We start from the raw sequence: 18,192 nt of genomic DNA, 5'->3' as shown, positions 1-18,192 counted from the left end.
CAAGCCATTTGTTGTAACTTAAAAATCATGTCAGCTCTCTGACAACCTAAAAAAAAATGCCTACAGACTTTGAAATGGTCAATTAACAACATATGGTTAACATAGGTAGCAAAAGCTACCAAGACCACCTATTGACTTAAGAATAAACTATTTAGTTCTTAAGACTGTTCATGGTTTACAAAATGCTATCCTCTCCAAAATGATGTCTATGGATTAATTGCCTCTAAGGAAGTTAAAGTCTCAGACACAATTTTTTTTTATTTAGTAATAAGTGCCAGTTCTAAAGCCTTTCCACAAAGGGCAGATCCCAGACGTTAAGGATGTAAAATTTCTTGGCAGCCTTTTGGCTAAAATCAAGTTAAGAACATAAGGTATCCGTGTCAAGGGAAATTGAGATAGTCTGTAGAAATTTGACTCTGAGAGGCAAAGAGCTCGGCTTAGCGTGCAGAATACCACACCATGTCCCCTGTATTAATCACTTTCCTATTGCTGTGATAAAACATCATGACAAAAAAAAATCTATGAAAGAATGTGATTAAGTGGGCTTACAATTCAAGAGTATTAGAGTCATGATGAATGTGAAAAAAATTGAAGAATAAACATTTGAGTTCTTACATCTCAAATGATCAGCAGGGTGTAGTGAGAATTAGCTTGAAAAAATATATCTTCCCCAGTGGCCCCTCCTCTAACAAGAACAGATGTCATAAGCCTTCTCAAATAGTTCCTCCAACTAGTGTGCCATTTATCCAAACATCTGAGCCTATGAGAGCCATTCACATTCAAAACATGCTATCCCTTTTCACCTATAAGTTGTGTATGTGCTGTTGCAGCATCTTAGTCTAAAAAAGCTTCATGAAATTTTGTTCCATATTTTTCAACTTTGAATGAATCATTTTGCAAAGCCAGCAAAAGTTTAAGGCTCAAGAACAAGCTTTTTAAATGGCTTATCCCCTCTTTTCCAAAGATTATCTCCATTTCCATTTAGTTTTAAAGAATTTTATGATTATTATGAGAAATGGCATAATTTTAATATTTACAGGTTAATGATGATAGCAGCTCCATCTACTAGCAACAGTGGAGAGAGTGTCTGAACTGGTCATCTACTGTAATCAGATTGGTGACTATGCTATCATCAGAGAACTTTTACCCAGTCTCTGATGTGAGCAGATGCAGAGATCCACAGCCAAACACTGAGCAGAGCTTCAGAAATCATGATGAAAAGAAAGAGAAGGGATTATTTGAGCTGGGGAGGAAGGTGGGGGTCGAGGTCATGACAGGTGAACCCACTGAGAGTGTTCACCTGAGCTCCTGGGAGCTCATGGTCTCTGGATGGACAGCTAGGAGGCTATATAGAACCCAGCTCGGCTCTCTGGATGTAGTTGACAGTTCTGTGGCTTGATCTGTTTGTGGGCCTCTTAGTGGATCCAGACCCCTCCTTTGGTAACATAATCCCCATGCTCCATTTGTATGACTAAGCCTTGATGCAGTGGGAGGAGCTTGGTCCTGCCTCAACTTGAAGTGCCATGGTTTGTTGACTTTCATGGGAGGCATACTCCTTTCTGAACAGAGATAGAGGAGGAATGAAGGAGAGGGCAGGTTGTATAGATGAAAGGTGGGAAAATGTAACAGAAGGAGAGCAGAAAGGGGAAACCGTGGTTAGTATGTAAAATAAATGAAAATGATTTAATTTAAAAAATCTGTCTGACCGGCAGGGGTGGCACAGCCTTTAGTACCAGCACTTAGATGGCATAGGCAAATGATCTCTCAGCTAAAAAACAGATTGGTCTATAGAGAAAGTTTTTGTACACCCAGTGCTATAAAGAGAAATCCTGCCACATACACACAAGAATCTTCATTCGTTTATTTGAAAAATTACCAAGTTATTTTAAGTTATTCATGATTTCATTATTATCAACACCCATTTTGACTGACAACTTTAATACTACTTAGAATCTTACTTTTGTTATTTAATAATACACTGTGGGTACTCTTTTAAGTCATCAGTGGTCCATTTAATTAACTCTAATTAAAATAAGTACAAAATTGTAAATATTGGCTATCAGTGCATTCAGCATATTGCAATTCAAATTAATAGAAAGGAAATAATAAGTGAAAATATATTAAATCTACATATCAGTTTTATATAGTCTTCTCTTATATTTTTTTAGAATTTTATATTTTAGAAAATAAAATCAATTTGTTACTATCAGTGTCTCTAGATTTACTGCTGATGTTTTGAGAACTACAAAATAAAATTCTTTTACCACTCTTGATTAAGGTGGCGGGAGGAAGAAAAGTCATTTTGGGATAAAACCAAAGGTAAAATTATACCTCAAAATAATGTTTGAAAATCTCAAGCCCTAGGGAATTGATGCTATTTTAGAGAATATTTGAAGCCAACATAACCACAATCTGAACACCACAATAATTAAAAAAAGGAAGAGGAAGTAAACACTGCAGACCTACCATTCTACATTGCAGAAGTTCCAAATGACTGAAGTAAGTTCTAAATTTTATCATAGTTAAAATTATGCTATAAAAATTACTCCTACTACTGTAAGCCTATGAGAATTTAGAATATATCATGAGCCTAGCTTAAACCAGATAGTATTATTTGATGGAAATAATTATTTGTAGGAAACAGAAAAGTTATCTTCTAATATATACAAAGTATAGAAACCTTCTTTTCAAAAGTTAGAATAAAACATTCTGTTCTTGGCCTTTATATTCTCTCTGTAATCAACGAATATATTTTTAAATATCATGTCTCTACAATTATAATAAATCGAGTAATTAAAAACACATTACAGAGACAACCATCCCTTTGGAGCAAGAGCTACATAAACGCTTCTGCATACAGGAGCCCCTCCAGGCAGCACACAAGCAAAGCCTATCTACTTGCTATTTTCCCCAAGTTCAGGAACTCTTTTGGTATCCCGAATAATTGCAAAGTCGGCAACTCAGGATTATATGTCAAACTTATGTAAAATGATGTACATTAAAATTTAAACACAAAAAAGTCACCGCTAAAAACTTTTAAGGAGTGAAATTTGGGCAAAAATAGCAAAGGACAAAATCCTGGGGTGACACCATTCAGAACTGCTAAAGGGAAGTGCGGATGTCAGATTGCTACCCTGTCTTCCCAGAGAGGGCTGGCTTGAGCCAAATGCACGCCAGGCTTGTGATTCTATCCTGGTAATTGTTTTACAGACAATTATGTTTTAGATAACTGCTTCGTAAATTATCTATTCCTTATTATCCATTATTTTTTAATTAGGAGTTTAAATAGCTTTATGATCTTGCACTGAAATTTTAACCTAATATGCAACATTGTCTAAAATCAGTTCCATATTTCTAAAATACAGGTTTAACGAAGCAAGTGGTGTCTGTTTCCCTGTCAGCTCACTTAAAATATGACATCAGCCTTTCTCCTGATTCTTCTAAAGGCTCTCCTCTGACATTGGCTTCCACATTAGAATGTACATGTGTATTGTATTTCATTAATGTGTTTGTTGGATATTATTACTAAAACCTAGGGATTTTGTTTTTGGGTTGACATTTTAATTTTAGAAGACCTCAGGAAAAATGACTTTTATTATTTGTTATTCATTAATTTTATCTGTAGTGTGTTGTGGTTTATATGAAAAAGACTTTTAAATTATAAAAGTAATATTTGTTGATTTTACATTCCATATGTCCCTATAATACAAATTGCTAAATATGTTATGAATTCAACCAGTGAAGAATTATACCTTTAATATGGTTTAAATGACTAACATAAAATTCTTTATACCTTATGGTAGAATACATAATTTCTTTAGTAAATATCATTTGAATGAAATTCATAATGTTGACTCTTCTAGAGACATTGCCTATGAAGGCACTAGAGCTAATAAAGGAGCAAGAGTTGTATTGATTATGCTTAATGACTCTTTTAAATTAATGGGTCACCTGCTGGTTCAGAAGGCAGTGCAGCTCTCTAAGTGGGTAAAAATGAGTGGTTTTAAATTGATTTATAGGTTCTGAAATCAATGATGAGCACAATAATGGCAACGGAGCTTTCAACTAAATGATTTAGCAAATATAATCAAACATTTACATTATGAATATTTCTGGGAGCACTAAGATCCTATATGATCTAGGATTCGATACATGACTTTAGTAAGATCAGTTTAAATCATGCAAATCTTAGATTTAGATTCGTTTATCATTTTTCATTGTATAATATATAATAGCACGAAGATAAAGTCTTTCAGGTATAAGATTCACAACAGAAAAGTGTGCAAACAGCTGATAGTTTTACAGGTGTTTACTTACTAATTACTCCAAGATGAATAATAAAATTATTGCTAATAGGTTTGCGTTATTTGCTGACTGCATATTATGCAATACAAGTCACTCTTCAGAATAAATGGGTGCAGTAGGGTAGGCACAGAAGTGGGAGAGAAACAGATTTCAGTAATTACAATAATCAGATACATTCAGATGCACCAAAGTGCTGTGAAAACTCTGTGTAGAGAGCTGTCAACTTGTATTGTCATTTCCATATATAATAATGTAATTAAAATTTATAATATAGCCTAGTAAGTAATATTGTTATGGTTTGGGTCTCTTGATAATGATGATAACTCTCTAAAATTAGATAACAATGGTGAATACATAATTTGACTACATTTGAAAATGCTAAATTGAACTCTTCAAAAGTTGATTTTTTTGGTATGTGAACTCTATTATATCAAAGTAGTAGGCTTTCCTATGGCTTTTTCATGACACAATTAGCATTATTTACATCTCTCCATAGCTCTTCCTAAACTCTTCCTTGTTATCATCCTCCTCTTTTAATTCTTCTGTGTTAAGTTTTTGGTTTAACTATTTATAACACTAAATTCTAACTGTCCTTCCTGGAAAGATCCCCTGGTCTCACATTATCTACCTAACCTCTGTGATTATTCTAAATTAAACACACATATCTAAAACCTAAACACAATGCCTATTTATAAGAGAAAATTTGTAATATTTTGATCTGGATTACTTAACTTAGGACGATTGTTTCTCGTTTCATTCATTTACCAGCAGATTTAATCTTCCTTATAAGCTGGATGATGTTCCATTTGGTCAATGTATGACATTTTTATTATCTATTCATTCATTGATGGACATCTGCAATGTTCACAATTTCTGGTTATTAAAAATAGGGCAGCAATGAACATGGATGAAGAAATATCTGCTGTAAGATACAGAGTAGTTTGTGAGAAGACCTAAGAGTGTTACTGCTGGATCTTGAAGTATTTCAAGTATTTGGATGAGATGCTATACTCATGTTAATATAGGGTATTCCAGTCTGCACTCACGCCTGCAATGGGTGTCTCCCTTTCCTTCCCTCCTCGCCAACATTTGTTGTATCCTGACTGGTATAAGGTGATAACCCGAAGTACTTTTAATTTGTGTTTCCCTGGAGGCTAAGGATGTCAAACATTTTAAAAGTGTTTCTTAGCCCCTTGTATGTTATCTTTAGAGAAACGAAGGAATGCTTAGCACTGAACAGAGGGCTTCATCACAACCTTCCTCTTAAGATTCATGTATTTATGCAGAAGATGGGCCAGGTAATATAAGAGCTTAAGTAGTTGACAGTTTTACAGAAAGTATCTCTAGACAACACAGCAGGTATACATATTAATTCATAAAGACTGTGGCAGCATACATAAGCCCTGCACAATATCAAAAAAAAAAAAAAAAGAGTAAATCCCAGCACAACGGAGCGGAAGCAGGATTGAAGTCGTATCCCCAGCCAAGAATCTATTAATAAATGACAGATGCTAAGAGACGAAATATCAGTTTTCTTCAAGCGAATGACACTGAGAATGTCAACTATACTCCAGGGCAGACCCCATGCTAAAGAGTCATAGGCTAACAGGAGTTTTTAGTACATTTTTTCCTTTTATATTTTGTCTATTAGTTTGACAAGACAGATAAAGAACTTGGTATTTGGTTGATAGGGAACTGAGATTATCTGGCAGGGGTTAGCAGGTGGGAAGGAAAACTATAAAATTATACTGTGTGCAATTTTTTAATGAATAAGTTGTAAAAAGAGTAAAACATTTAAAAAAACATAAATGTTCTATACATTAAGGGGCAAGCATTAATATAAAGCAGAAGTATGATATGTAACTGTAGAAATGTTCTATGCATTAAGGGGCAAGCATCAAAATAAATGTTGTATGATGACTGCCCTGCAGAAAGTTTTCAATGTATATTTTAAAAATTTCATGTTCGAAATGTAACACTAGGGAATCCATTTGACTTGGAGGAAGTGTTATACTGATAAGGATCACACCAACTTCTATTTTGTTTGTTTATTTCTTTATGGGCTATTCAAAGAAAATTAAACAGATACTAATGGATACTTTATACCCCATTATGTAAAGTTTCCATCTCTCTCAATTATTCTAATTTGGAAGATTCATGAATACATAAAGCTGACTCCTGAAAAATCATAGCTTCGGGTAATACTACATTGAAAATCCATATTCAGATAATGTTTAATATTTCCTCCTTGCAACCTGTAAAACTATCCAAACATATAATAATATACCTCTCCACTGTGAAAAACACATGAGGGATTTTCATGGACTCCACTAATAATGAGGGCTGCAAGAGGTTGTTGATAACAGCTTTGATGTATTGTATTTTCTTGCCATAGTGCTAAATTAATTTCATTTCTATGATTAAGATAAAGCTACATTTAGTACTTATTCAATTTCTCATTAAAAAGCAGTTGGCCCAGCTACATCAAGGGTAAAAATGTAGAGAAAAAGGTCTTGTCCTCTCTAGGATTTATTTTCTCTTCTGACATGCAAAACTCTGCCTTCTTAACAATGTTTGTAGCATGGTGGTAACTATTCATATAGTAAACCTATGAATGCAAATTCCTAGTGAGCGTTAGATAAGATCTTATACTTCTGTTTGGAGGTTAAGATTGCTCATTCTGGTTGCAAATGCTATACACGTAAGCTCAAGGTAGAGACAATGTACTTTCCCTCTAACTGATGTGAGAACATTACAGATAGAACCTCTTTTCACTTAACCCCTGCTTTGTGTAAACCTGAGATGAACTTTTAGATAGATTGAGAAGCTTTTGTCATTGAGTTAATCTTAGTTTGCTTTTGCTGTGTGTGTGTGTGTGTGTGTGTGTGTGTGTGTGTGTGTGTTTGACACGATTTCTCTATGTATCCCAGACTGGCTTGGAATTCATTACCCTCCTTCTTCAACTTCCACAGTACTGAAATAGTAAGTATATACCATTACTTCCAGCATGCTACTGTTTGCTTTGTCTGTTTTAATCCATTCAGAGGCACACTTTTTTGTTTTCATAGAATTACATATACTTTCCTGGCTAATAACTTTGCAGTTTAAAAAAACTGAAGGACTATGTTCACCTTACTAGACCTGGAAGGAATTAGGAGGTCCTTGGACTCCCCACAGGGCAGGGAACCCTGACTGCTCTTAGGGCTGATGAGAGAGGGGGAGTTGAGTTGACTGGGGGAGGGGGAGAGAAATGGGAGGCAGTGGCGGGGAGGAGACAGAAATCTTAAATAAATAAATAAATTAATAATAATAATAATAATGATAAAAAACCTGAAGGACTAGTATTCTGAATAATCTAAAAAATAGGTTTGACAAAACTTTCATAAACATATCTATTCCACTATGTATCCTTTCTAAATGGTTATATACAGTTTATGACTATCAGAACTTTAAAGGTAAGGCAGGCCTTAACTTAACCATGTTGATCTAGTTTGTTGTGTGAATGATATTTTTCCATAGAATGAGTTCTATGGTGAGATGAGATTATATGATACAATAAGCAAGCACATTTTCATTATTTTAAAAATGTGTATTTTTTCACACATGTATTTTATGAAACCTTAATGTAATTATAAATGTATGTTGATATTGTTTCCATCACGTGGACTGTGCTAACTCCTTAGCTACCTGCTTAGGTCAATCTTTCTTCCAGGATCCCAAACTCATCTATGTGACTTTTTCATAATCTATTTAACCCTTGTACATATGTTCAGAACATTTTTCTCCAAACAAAGCCTTATGAAAAATTTTTAGAGACTTATGTATTCACATAAAATAAATTCCAAATTGCCAAGGAGAGCCTGGGGACTGTGCTGCTCTAATCTGAGGCGTTGTGCTGTACCTGATGCCCCAAACATGTCCTAAACACAGCAGAGTCTTCCATGATGCTCAGCCATCACCAGTAATTTAATGTGAACTAAATATAAATCTCATTCTTTCCTTTTAGTGAAACTTGGCTGAATATTTTCATGCAAAATTTTATTTTCATCAACACCAATCTGGTTCAACTTAAACATAAATCTGTAATGTACACGTATCAGTTTAAATTCTTTACACATTATCAAGTCTGCGTGAGTTGACAGTACGTCTTCAACTTCTATTCCTGGTATCTATGTTTCTCTACCACGTGCTCTTCTGAAGGCAGTCAACTTGATGAACTCATCATATCTGAATATAGCAGACTCCTTTGTAACCCTTGGTTATACTCTGCTTCCTTCTTTACATCTACACTTAGGAGGTTACTTTATATACTAAACTAATAAATGCTTGCAATTTAAAAATTACATGAAAACACAGAAATTCATATCTTTTCTTTGGTCTTACCTAATAGGCTTCCACTACTTACTATATAAACTTCTCTATCTCCTGAGGATTATTATCAGTAAACATTTTAAGTAAAATATTAAACTCAATATGCTCATCAGTAAACATTTTGAATGAGTATTAGATGCATATGATTATTCTAATTCAGAGTTTAATTCAACTTAAATAATTTCCACGTTTTTTTCTTTCATGATATGATGAACAATTTCTCATTCATTCATTTATTACTGATCATTTTGATTGAAATAAAAGAACATGTGTTCTCATTGTCATAAGTGAAACGATAGGAAAACGATGTAAAATGTTTATCATGGCACATGGCCTCCATTCCCCACCTCTGTGGTGTCATTCATCTTAACAGATTGCTGGATTTCCTTGCCCATTTATCTCCGGTCATATGATCCTACGAAACACATGTGCACATCCATAGGAGTGGCAGACATTGTTAGTCACTCATACAATATTCATTTTTCTCTGATGCCTTACAAATGGAGATAATTTTTACCCAGGAAATTATATTACCAATGTGCTCTGTTAAAATGTCACAATAAAAGTTTTACTGTCTGGTAGAGGGGCAATGAGACACAGGTCTTGGCTCTAAGAAAGATATAATCGTAACGGAATGAGACTGAATGAGCTGGCGGGAAAGCTCATGAAAGAAGGCAGAGTCAACAGTATAGTCTTACATCCTGTAATCTAACCAGAAGAAATGGGCAGGGAAAAGCAATAAGTATCTAAGGCTCACAGATTACAAAAGAGAACAAGGTTGCACTACCTATGCCTCAGGAAAACATTGCAATTATCCTATAGTACTTAACCTTCAGTCTATTGTTTTGAGAGGAAAATGCAATATTTATTTGTTATTTAGGAAGAATAATATCCATTTTTCAAGGTCAATACTTATGGAGTTGTTGAAGACTTTCCCACCCAGTGACTATAATATAATGTAGTTTTTTTTTTGCATCTAAGAAAAGACAAAAAATTAGTTGGTCAAACTTTGCTCCCTACAAAACCCCCTGCACAGAGGCAACCTAATTAGCGTTGTTACTCTGTGAACTGTAGGACAAGGTAGGTTGGCTAAATCTATCTGGATATGAATAAACATCTTTATGTTATCTTACCCAGACATGTAGAAATATGTACTGTCTCTGGGAAATGAATGAGTTTATATTCTGTAAATGCATGTTGGCACTGGATGTTACTGTTTTTCAAATTATTAATTTTCAATGTTATTAAACCATGAAGTTGAAGATTACATGACATTGTCATTATTTCTGAATTGATATTTATATTTCATTTTTATCAGATAATTACTATATTCTTTAAGTGATTTTCTTTCCTGTGATTCATTTTGTTTTACTATATACTTTAAGTCTTTATTATGATATATTACATCTTTTGTCTTCTTCCCTTTTCTACCTCTAAATCTTTCTGTATACATGTCCTTGCTCTCTTAAAAATCTATGGCATCTTTTTCTGTGTTTTACGATGCATGTGTAAACATGTTTGTGAATTTATATTCACACACACACACACACACACACACACACAATCTGCTCAGTGTGGCTGATCATCAGTATGGCTGATCATTTGGTTTCTTTTTATTTGCTTTTCCTCTTTCCAATTCCTAAGACTCTGTAATTATACGATTATGATGAATATATGTGCTAATTATTACCCTTTTGTCCACAGTCTGGTAACTGATTTTCTTCACGAAGAGATTTTTAAATTTAAATATGTACTATTTCTTTAAGTAATATACTTTCATATGTTTTTCTTATTTATCCTTTTTGCCTAATATTAATCAATACCTATAACAAGTTCCAACATGTCTTTCCTGCCCTCTTAGCAACCCCTTTTCCCAAGCATAGCTTAATTAATATTTCTATCTTCCTTTATTAGTTTATCAATGACAGCAAACAGTAATTCACCCTACAATTTAAATATTTTTAAATGAGTATATTTCAGTGTCTGTCTGGTTACACCCTGCAGTGTTGTCAGAACAGTTAGGAGGATCATTCAGCCAATGTCCTTGAAAAGACAAATCTTCCTTTGTCCTGCCTTGGTTTATGCCGTGTTCATGCTTTTGGTAGTTTAACACAAAAGCTAATATAAAAGGTAATTGGTACAGCATAGATGGATTTTATTCACTCTTAACCACAATCTTTCCACCAGGAGGACCTTACGCTGATATAATGTGGCCACTTAGTTATTATGGTGAAGCTTTATTTGTGATTTTCAAGGCTTTTAATATCTTTTGATATAAAAGGTTGATAACGTTTGTTTAAAGTTTGTTTTGTTAGCATGCTGTTAAAAGATGCCTTTTGGATGTTTCCAGAGCATGAATTAAACTTTGGGAAATATGTCCTTTAGAATGTCCATCATCAGACAATGGTTTGAAGGCCTTTATGGACTATAGAAATAATCCAAATAAATATTTTCTTATTGGCAACTGTTCAGATATTGAAAGAATGTTTACAGAACTGTTAATAGCTACAAGGCAAGGGCATCAGTCATTTGATCTTTTTCAATTACAAAGATTGACACCTGCCTGTCATAAAAAATAAAGCATAGTAAAAGATCTTTGTTACATCTCTCAGCTGAATCTGAAACCTGTATTCTCTAGAAATTTTCTCAATGATTAGGAAATAGAATGTTAGCTGATATGTAATTATGATTTCCTGGGCTTTAGAGTTGTAAAATTCAGTATCTCTCACAGTTTCTTGTTGCAACTATTACTTATTTAGAGAGGAAATTTTACCTTTTCTTTGTGACATGTTTAAAAGGATGCCACTGTAGGGTGGAGCATTTAATGCCAAAGTCTGCTTTGAGTAAATTAGCTCTCTGTAATTAGCTGGAGTAGTTATTAGTAGTTTTATTTCCTCTAGTGACAACTTTAATAAGAGAGCACCCAAATTAATGCTTAGTTGCGCTTAATCATTATGATTTCTTGCATAAGTTCTCTCCATCTCTTCTAGCCTTCAGTTTCCCATTTCTCCTCCTTCTGAACAAACTTATGCTTCCTACATGCAGGGTAAGACTATCTAGGGGTCATTCATTATAGATTTTACTATATGTAAGTTAATGTGGGCATTTACCTTTCCATGATCACTCAACAAAGGGTTTAATTCCATCCACTAAAGTCTATAGTTCTATTTCTCCAAATAAATTGTTTGTGATTGTTGTAGGAATGTGGTGGTATGTGGTGGTTAACTAAGTTAACATGCATGTTCACAACTTGCTTATATAAGGGTAAGATAATAATTTTGAGAAGATATTTTGTTACTACATAACTCTCAAGTGAAATGAAGACATTAAGCCATTTGAACCTGTCACTCCACAACTAAGAACCTTTTGTTAGGACAATTCATGTTTGTAGAACTTTATTATGAATTCTATTTTATTAGCCTACTACTGTAAAACCATTTCGATCATTCTAGGTTTCTAAATGTAAGAAAATTGTTGACTCTTTTAGACAGGAAAGTAATTTATAAACACCCAGCATTTAGAAAGGTTCTGGTATTTCTGATACTCTTTGATGGATCTCCGAGGAAAGAAATAGTTCCCAACCTGACTCTAGCATCTTCTGTTTCTGGGCTTGGACTACAGGGAAACCACTACTATGAAAAGATACGCTGCATATGAAAACCTCACAAGTAATATGTGTTTGGGGAGATGGAAATTCATTTGGAAGTAGACAAAACCTCTTCTCTAGTAGTCACAGGAAAGTGAAATTGCTTAAAGGTGAAATTGGTGGCAAGCAAAGAAATAAAATGAATGAAATCCTTGCATCTGTGTAGAAACTGAAGACACGACTTGGTAGTTAGCATTAGAAGTAGAGTGTATCTTGACTGGCTACCATGGAAAGCGGCCAGAAAAACACTTGTCTTTGTTCACTTCAAAGCTGGCAGTCCTGCTACATAACATTGACAAATTTATTTTTTATTGATGCTGCATCTCTATTAATGCTTTGCCCATGTTCCAAGTCATTGAGTAAATAAAATGTTTATTGAGGATGAGGAAATGAATCCTTGCTGGACAGAAGAGGAATGATAGATTCCGTGACAACTTCTGCTTTTGGGTTGTTTAAGCAATTGAGCACACCAAGAAAACAGACATAATGGAATAAATCCTGCAGACTTTCTATTACTGATCAAGTTGTGCTACTTCTATTCTAAAAGTCAGAAGTACAGATCCCAACTGGGAAAATGTTTTGGAAGCACAATAAAATACAAACTTGGTAAACTTATTCTTTTTTTTGTAATGTAAACCATCCAGATTTTGATATGAATGGTAGGTTATTTTAGAATTATAAAGCGTAGACTCATGTTACATTTTCTAACATTTGTTAATAATCTTTTTTTTATACTTATTTTTAAAAATTTTTAAATTTTTTTAAATTTATTATTATTATTTNTAAGAGATAACATAGATATAAATATTGTAACTATAATTCTTACTTGATACCTGTTTTGTTATATGTAATTTTACTATGTTAAACATAAAGCCTTAGTTTTATTTAACAGAAAAGAGGTGTGATGTGGGATTTTTTTCCTCTGTATGCTGTGAATACCATTGCTGAATAAAGAAACTGCCTTGGCCTGTTGATAGGGCAGAACTTTGGTAGGTGGGGAAAACTAAACTGAATGCTGGGAGAAAGGAGGTAGATCTAAGAAGAAGCCATGAAGCCACTGCTGGAGGCAGATACTCTGAAACTTTGCTCATAAGCCATGACCTCGTAGTGATGCAGAGATTAATGGAGATAGGATAAACTAAGATGTAAGAGTTGGCCAATAAGAAGCTAGAGCTAGCTAATGGGCCAAGCAGTGATTTAATTAATGCAGTTTCTGTGTGATTATTTCAGTTCTGGGCAGCCAGGATGAACAAGTAGCTCTTTTCAACACCTCACTTGGGATTTTTTTTCTAGGTTCATCCATTTACCTGTAAATTTCATGATTTTACTTTTTTAATCAGCTGAGTATTATTCCATTATGTAAATATACTACATTTTTATCCATTCTTTCATTCATAGACATCTAATTTGTTTCTAAATTCTGACTGGTATGCCTGGCCAGCATGGAGAGCGCATTTCCAGATAGAGTACCGATTAAAATGCTGATCACTAAAAATTAGTCTGGGGAATTTATTTTAATGCCTTTTAGGAGATTGCCATTTTCAGTCAAATAAATATTTATATATGTGGTACATAAAGGATTTTCTATGGCAGAATAAAATGAATGAATCTAACATGTGAACAAGACAAGAAAACTTACTAAGACTGAAAATTTTCAAATTTTTTAAAGGGAATATATTCAGACACTAGTATTTAAACTTGTAAAAAAACTGGACAGAAGTGATTAACTGCAATGTATTTAGTTCATTATTCAAGTTAAAAAATAGTATTTAGTCTTAATATTAGTCATACAAATATTATTTGTTTTAAATTTATATTGGATAGTAAATATATTTTCAAATGTTGCATTGAAATTTGGGTCTTACTCAAGTGTTCATTAAAAGCATTAATATTTTAGCCTTGTAACATTTAGATACAAATTCTAACTGTAAATGTTTGGCTTATTCTTTCAAAAAGAATAATAATACATCTATTAGATGTGTCATAAAATAAAAATAAAGATTTGGTTTATTTCTTTACTAAAATATTACTTCTGTCTTCTTTTAAAGAAAATGTCTACTTCAAAAACATTGCCACATGTTTAGATAAACATCTCTCAGCAAGCCAGATTCAATTCTTATTCTTTTAACAATATCATTTTGTCAATGATAGCTAAGTGGACTAATAAAGTATTCTTGATAAAACATTTATGGAACACTTAATATTCAAGTATCTCTACGAAAGAAAAGAATTGATTTTCTTCAGTATCATTGGAAGCTTCCACGCAGCAAGCTGCATCATAAAGTCTTAGCCTTTAGTAGTATGCAAATTTATACTTTATCAGTTTGTTATTTGTCTTCCCACTAGGTGGCAGGGCCTTGTCAGCTTTGCTAATGATTACAACCTCTGGCAGTTAGTAGGTGCTCAAAAAATAGAACACATAAAATTATTGAAAATGGGTTTATAAAGCCTAACTTTTGGTTACTATTTTTCATAAGATGAGTAAGTTAAGGCCATATTCCTACAAATGGAGGGAAACTGTGATAGAAAATTGTCTTTGTTGTATTGAGAGTTGGTACTTTGGAGTCTCTGAACATGGGACAGCAGACAAGTACCTGGATACTGAGTGAACCAGCAAAAACAGATCCTTTATATGAACATATTCTGGCTACAGTTTCTTCATTTGTCGTCAACTAGGTCTTAGACACACTGTATGGGAGCAGTAGGTGTCTGGAAAAATCAGTTCACAATCAGGCTCCAGTGAAGTTGCCAAAGAGCTGGCCGATTCTCAGAAATTATGGTGAAGATGATGTTAACATAACACTGAGCCTGTTGATACACTTTATTCTGTATTCAGTATATTCTTTAATATCTAGTGCCATCTTAGCATTTGCTAGCATTTTAATTGCAAACAATTGTTTTCATATAATGTTCCCATAAGGGCACTAAAAGAACACTAAGAAATTTATGTGCAAATTTGATGATAAATAATAAACTATGTGTAACATGCATTCATATGCCCATATATGACAGACTATTCATATTGTGTATTCACATGTCAAATAAACTTTACTTGTTAGACTGTATGTAATATCAATTTATATGCACAGAAGATTATACATCATATACCATACATAGTATATATAAGACAACCTACAAAATTTTCTTTATTCAAATCTTATACAAAATTCAGCAAATAGGTTTCCCAATTTTGGTTTTCTTTGTGAACGTTGTCTTTAAAACAAACATATTACCATATGACACAGCTAACGTCTCTATAATTTTTCTATACAATTATATGTAACATATCTTTTTATATTATATAATCCATCAGGAGAAATTCTGCATAGTCTAAACCACCCATCAACTCTGTCCTGCCAGACATTCCCCAAATATCCACACAGAGATGTAATATTAATTACAAATGCTTGGCCAATAGCTTAGGTATGTCTGCAGCCAGCTCTTACCACTTGAATAACCCATTTCTATTAATCTATGTGCTGCCTCAGTGCTTATTTACCTCATATGTGAATTTTCTCTGCTGCTTCTTCTATGTCTAGCTTAAGACTCCTCTGACTCTGCCCTTCTCCCAGCTTTCTCTCTGCCCTGAAAAATTTAACTAGCTATTGGCCAATCAGCTTTTTTTTTTTTAACAATGAGAGCAACATATCCTTACAGTGCACAGATGGATTATTCTACAGCATGCTCATTATCAGTTAAGACACAGAATTATTACCATTTCTTCTCTTGCACCAGAATAAGAATGCACTTCCTTTATGGTATCTCTTCTTACTGAATCTTATTACATTATTCAAGAAACTTTGTACATTTCATAACTTTCAGGTTTCAATCTAAGAGCAAAAATCAACAAAAGAAAAATTTCATGTTGCAGGCCATGATGTGGAAGGATACCCCAGGTTGGCACAGAGTATTATCAGTCAGATGGTCATGACTAGTGCTGAGGAACCCAATGGAAAAAGCATTATTCTGGAACACTTATTCACAAGCTTTAGGTTTACTTGATGGTATTTCATTTTCTTTTTTTTAAAATTTATTTATTAAAGATTTCTGCCTCCTCCCCGCCACTGCCTCCCATTTTCCTCCCCCTCCCCCAGTCAACTCCCCCTCCCTCATCAGCCCAAAGAGCAATCAGAGTTCCCTGCCCGTGGGAAGTCTAAGGACCACCCACCTCCATCCNGTTGTGAATAGCAACTCAAGCAGCTCCTTGGAAACAGTCTGCCACTTCCGCAGACTTTAAAGATCCGGAGCATTGTTCTTGACTTCTCAGCAGTCCTAGTTGTCCACTATGTTCAGCGAGTCCGGTTTTATCCCATGCTTTTTCAGACCAAGACCAGCTGGCCTTGGTGAGTTCCCGATAGAACATCCCCATTGTCTCAGTGTGTGGGTGCACCCCTCGCGGTCCTGAGTTCCTTGCTCGTGCTCTGTCTACTTCTGCTCCTGATTTGGACCTTGGGATTTCAGTCCGGTGCTCCAGTGTGGGACTCTGTCTCATTTTCTAAAAGAGAGTTTTGTTCACATAAAAATCAAATTAAAATTACAGGATTCCCAAATAGCTAATATATGCACATGCAGAGAGAGAGAGAGAGAGAGAGAGAGAGAGAGAGAGAGAGAGAGAGAGAGAGGAAGGAAGGAAAGAAAGAGAGGGGGATTCATACTAGAGTACTGTATTTTTCAAATTATTTATGAACTTCCATTGAGACATAACTATCATGGATGACTTTATAGCTGTGGTTCTTATCTATCCTATTGATTTTAATAAATGTATAATGATGTGTTCATCATTAAAATGTTTTGCATAGTATTGCATTATTTAACAGTTCTTTAAGCCATATTTACTTTTGTATTCTGCTTGCTCCTGGTAAAAATTCACATAAACATGTTATATATATGGGGGGGGATGGGGAAGGGGTTTATTTCAGTTTACAACACCCAGCGGACTCTACATCACAGAGGGGAGCTCAGGGCAGGAGCTAGGAACTGAAGCAGAGAACATGGAAAGATGTGTTTACTGGCTTGCTCGGCTACCTTTCTCATGTAGCCCAGGCCTACAGCAACAGCCCGCATCAATTAGAAGATGTGTTTACTGGCTTGCTCGGCTACCTTTCTCATGTAGCCCAGGCCTACAGCAACAGCCCGCATCAATTAGAGGTCAAGAGACTGCCTCACAGGCCCTCACAGGCCCATCTGATGGAGACAATTCCTCAACTGAGTTTCTCTCTTCCCAGGTGTCTCGAGTTTGTGCCAGTTGAGAAAACCTAACCATTACAAACGGTGATAGACGAGGACCCAGTCTTCTGGAGGCATAAGTAGGTGACCTGGACACTCTGAATCCCTTTATGAAGATTCTTCATGGAATCAGCAACACGACTGAATTTCAGGGTGATCTCTGCCTCACCCCAAGTCCAGATGTTGCATGTTTTATATTTTTATATCATTGTCTCTTCCAAATGTCACATGCATTAAATCATACCATACTGCAGTCTTTTTATTTTTTCCTTTAGTAATATGCATTTAAATTTTTTCTATGTTGCTTCATTTTTTATTGAATTTTATTGAGCCCTACATTTTTCTCTGCTCCCCTCCCTGCCTCTCTCCTCTGCTTCTTTACCTCGTGACTTGTTTCTTTTAACTAATAACTGCTTTATTATTTAGATATGACATAGTTTGTTTATTTAGCCATTACAAAAGTATGTCTCAGCCTCTAAGTTTTTTTTGCAATTTTTAGTAAAATCATAAGAACGGCTTGAGCGAAGATTATTTGCTGAGTGGCATGCATTCCCTCAAATAAACATGAGCTTAAATAAACAGTAAACAGTGTAGTGTGAGCGCTGCTCCATCTCTTATAGTGTAATACTGCTCAGTTTTGTAGG

At 34.5% G+C, this 18,192-nt stretch overlaps 1 protein-coding gene across 1 annotated transcript in view; it reads left to right on the top strand.

Moving 5' to 3' along the window:
- Window positions 1-17,876, top strand: part of Stpg2 (sperm tail PG-rich repeat containing 2) — a 1,012,587-nt gene extending 994,711 nt beyond the window's left edge. Inside the window, exon 18 of the mRNA XM_050121746.1 lies at window positions 17,548-17,876. The gene's annotated coding sequence lies outside the window, so the exon portion shown is untranslated. The remainder of the gene's footprint in view (window positions 1-17,547) is intronic.
- The last annotated feature ends 316 nt before the right edge of the window (window positions 17,877-18,192 follow it).

The sequence above is a fragment of the Alexandromys fortis genome, unplaced genomic scaffold (assembly GCF_014885135.2).
Source record: "Alexandromys fortis isolate MF-2015 unplaced genomic scaffold, M_Fortis_MF-2015_v1.1 scaffold_196, whole genome shotgun sequence".
Classification (NCBI taxonomy): domain Eukaryota; kingdom Metazoa; phylum Chordata; class Mammalia; order Rodentia; family Cricetidae; genus Alexandromys; species Alexandromys fortis.
Note: the sequence above shows the minus strand (reverse complement) of the source record. Positions and strands in the feature narration are given on the sequence as shown.